We start from the raw sequence: 3795 nt of genomic DNA, 5'->3' as shown, positions 1-3795 counted from the left end.
GCAACGTGGCTTGGCAATGATGTTGGTCATTGTTGTCAACATAGTCAACACACTCTTGGGGTAATATATGTTCAGTTTGAGTTGGGAGTCATCACTTTAGAAACATTTTTCAACAAATGCATCATTTTGTATCTCAATTTCAAGATTCATATATTGATATTGAGTTGAAGGTGATATCATGAGAAATATAGGTCATTGAGTTAGCTTCAAGCCGGCGAAAGAATCAGGTCGATTAGAGTTCGGAAGAGAGAAATATGGTCGATTAAATAGACATTATATTCAACAAGTTAAGCCTTAAAAAAGGTAAAAAAATGGGAACGTGTTTAAACGCGTTTTAAACGTGTTTAGACTGGGAATGCTTGTCATTTGCAGTTTTCTCAAGTATCTTCGAGAAACATACAGAAAAACATGTTTTAAATAGTAAAAAACAAGAACGTGTTTAAAACAGAGTTTTAACGCGTTTTTGCTAACAGTGGTCCCTCCTAATAAATAGTGTAGGATATTTAATTACATTTAGTTTCCATTTCTTTACCACTTCTTTCACGTCAAGAAGCGCGTGATTCTAAGTTTGACTCCTCTTACCTCTTTGGGCCACTCACACAGTGGTGTTTAGTGCTCTTCACTACTTTTAATGAAAGTTGAATGATTCTCATTCAACCCTAGTATGACCCAGTCCATGCGATTTTGGGGTTAATATGGGTCTGCGAGACTAGTTAGGTCGAAAGGCCTGGATACCTTTTGTTAGCCAAAAAAAAAAAAAAAAATCATATCTACACCCACTACTTCATACAATAACAAAATCCTAAATTATATCCACTTCTTATAACTTCTACTAAACACTAACTCCTAATAACCAATTCCTACTAACTATCCATGCCTTCCACATAATATGACAACTCTCTTAATTCTAATACAAAGATAACTATATAATTAAATAACTCTTTTATTGCCACATCATCCACATTAGCCATATCATTCCATCTTCTAAAGAGGAAGCTTATTCGTCCATAACATTCCTTCTCTCTTAAAAAATGTCATTGTCCTCAAGGACAAGACATCGTAGTTGTGGTCAAGGAGGCTCCAACTTAAAAATCTGGTTAACTCCAAGATTATATAGGAAGGACAAATAAAAAACAACATTAGGAAGTTTCTCATAACCACCATCTTCCAGAAGTCATCCATAGCTATTCTGATTTACAAAGTGCTATTCCAAGGTTTGTTGATTGTCGACCATAGTTTTGAAAAGTTGACATTGCTACCTTTGCTTGAACAACCATTCTTGTCTGGCCATTACAGTTCTAATCTTATCTTCAATGATTTGAAGACAATGTTCATTGGACATGGTTGGCTTTGAGGTGGATTCTCGCGAACTTAGAACAACCATTAATTTAGTGTTGGTGGGTTGAGTAATCCTCTTCTCAAGAAACTTAGTGAGTTTTGTAAGAATTTGTTGTTGCTTCAAGAGGATTTGTTGCTATCCCTCTTGAAGTGCACGAACATCTTCCTCCAGCTTCGCCACCCATCATTCCATAATCGCCTCTGATTCTATACCTAGGCTTTGATACCAAGTTGGTACATGCACACTTGACTGGGTTACCGATCGTGACTAGCGGAGGAAGGACAAATAAGATAATTTATAGAAAGTGTTGGTATGATTGGGAGATCGCCTATCCTTCTTCTTAAAAGAAAAATTATAGAAACTCGTTGGATGATAATCATACTTTCGTTCTATTGTCCCTCCTACTAAATAGGGTAGGATGTAATGCCCCGGCCCCATTAACCTTGTACAATATTATCCTCTTTGACTCGTGAGCCTCAAAACTTTAAAATGCATTATACCATATTAAGGAGGCTAGAGATTATTAATTAGCCTAGTAATCTCTCCCTGGGCGATGTGGGACTAAAGTTTGTACATATTCATCGATCTCCCAAACCCCTGGTACTTGTCGTATTCTTGGTGGAGACACCTCACCGATCTTCCAGGCGGGTCTTGTACTTACCATATTCTTGGGTCTCATTGTGATACCTTACTTTTTAAACCAGTCTAATTACACGATTGACCCTATTTAACCATGCAGGACCCGAACCAGAGAGGGTTAAGGTGGGTTCCTTATGGACCATGATGGCAAGGGTGACTTTGAACACAGGTTGGCCAGACAAGTCTGAGTCAGTGCTAGAGGAGATGGGTGTATCCAAGTCATGCACATGCACGTATCATAAGGCCATGTACGGGTAATGCTGATATGTAGTTGTATCCTAGAGTGCATATGTATAATATAACATGTGCCGAGAGTGAGATACATACCAAGAGTCGAATTCCATCAAAATCCCACTTGTTGGCCAATTTTCGGCCCTCAGGTGGGCGGTCACAGGCGGGCGCATCCGCCCACCTGAGTGACCCACCCATGTGATTACTAGATGTTTTAAAAAGTATAAATAACATTATTTTGTTTTTCATTTTCTCATTATTACACTAAGGAGTTTGGTGAGAAGAGTAAAGAGGAGAGAGAAAAGAAGGGAGAAAAGAGAACGGAGAAGAAGAAAGGGGAAGGAAGAGGAGGAAGGAAAGGATTTAAGTGGCGCCAAGGTTTGATCTTCTCATTCCGACGCCAGAAGATTGATCCCCAATGCGAGAGCTACGATTGGAGGTGAGCAAAGGCTATACTTCTTAAACTTTCACCAAACCCAAGTTAAACCCTTGATTTGGGTAGAGTTCCTTGAGGTCTTGTAAATCCCCCTTGAGATGATGAATATAAGGTTTAACATATGGTTTATGTGTTGATTTTGAAGGATTTGAAGAAGTGTTTATAAGATTGGAGAAGCATTGGTGATTTCTTGAGCTAAGAAGTGATTTTGGGGTTTTGAAAGAGTTCTTGAGCAAAGAAGGTAAGATGGCTTTTCAATCCTTAAATCTAACTTAGATCTAGGTTAGAATTATCTTATAAGACCTTGAATGTGTGGAAAATGTGATTGGAAAAGCCCCATTTGATATCCCAAAAGTTGAGAAAAGTTTCAAGGAAGAAGGCAAGTTTCCGCCCTCTTAGGTGGGCCGGGAATGATGGGCCGAATAGTCCGCCTGAGGGCACCCGCTTGAGAGGGTAGGCCCTCGATCCCCACCGGTGGGCCGATCAGCGAGCTGACAGCCCACCTGAGATGACCGGCGGGCTGACCCACCCACTTGAGAAGACCGGTGGGCCGTGACAGGTGGGCTGTCCGACCCACGAGAGATGCTCCCAACGTGATTTTGTGTCTAAATGGACCCAAAATGGACGTGCAACCTTCTTTTATGATTCTAAACATGATTTAACCATTGAATCTTGTTAGTTTTGACCCTAAAGTGGTGAAATGCTAACCCCTTTTACTTATGATAGGTTCACAAAAATTTACGTTTCTCGCGTCGGATCTCATCCGTACCGGGCGTGAGTCTTTGTACACAACAAGTAAGTGGGGAGAGGATGTTTGAATTTATTTTAAGGCTTATTTGGTATCATTCAATTGTATCTAGACTAGCCATGTCATCATGCAAATTATGTGTAGCTTAGTCATCCTCATATAATTATGTCATGTGTGTTATGCTTTACATTTTCAATGCTAAATGATTTATGTGCTTATGTGATGAATGATGGGATCACTGTGCATGATACATTATTAGACTAGATACCATAGTCGACTTGGAAACGAGTGCATTGGTGGCCCGTGGAATGGGATGCGGTGGCACTATACAATCGTACTATGTCATATAAGAGCATGCGGTTTAGGGTTATCATCTTCCCGTGCTACGACCCTTCCTAGTAG

Source organism: Macadamia integrifolia, unplaced genomic scaffold, assembly GCF_013358625.1.
Source record: "Macadamia integrifolia cultivar HAES 741 unplaced genomic scaffold, SCU_Mint_v3 scaffold2774, whole genome shotgun sequence".
NCBI classification, from domain to species: Eukaryota; Viridiplantae; Streptophyta; class Magnoliopsida; order Proteales; family Proteaceae; genus Macadamia; species Macadamia integrifolia.
The sequence above is the reverse complement of the archived record's forward strand: the minus strand, read 5'-3'. Positions refer to the sequence as shown.